The sequence below is a fragment of the Penaeus monodon genome, chromosome 23 (genome assembly GCF_015228065.2).
Source record: "Penaeus monodon isolate SGIC_2016 chromosome 23, NSTDA_Pmon_1, whole genome shotgun sequence".
Classification (NCBI taxonomy): Eukaryota; Metazoa; Arthropoda; class Malacostraca; order Decapoda; family Penaeidae; genus Penaeus; species Penaeus monodon.
In genome coordinates this window covers 12,986,578-12,986,972 of record NC_051408.1, presented here as the reverse complement: position 1 = coordinate 12,986,972, position 395 = coordinate 12,986,578, and positions in this window count along the sequence as shown.

The window sequence follows — 395 nt, the reverse complement described above, 5'->3', positions numbered from 1 at the left end:
CAAAGCTACTGCTACTACTACTTTGTTTCGAGATTAACTTTTCCCTACATGTTTATCTTCTCAAACTTCAAATTAAATTTTGTGTCCCATATATTTTTTACATAATCCTCTTTGGACATAAAACTAAATCCATTTTATTTCATGAACATGATACCCAAACTCTCTCTACTTCCCACCTTAAAAGTCTGTAGACTCTACCTTTTGTCTGTAACAAAATCTCAGGTTTGCGTTTTATCATGAATGATTACGAATGGAACACCCTCATATGACCCAAGCTAAGTCGTACCAAATCTTCGTTCCTTCTATATTCGTCATACCTGTTTCCCTCCTACTAGGGAGAACGTGATTATGCTTAAACTGTATGTGTACAATTTAATATGCGTTTACCTTTCTTT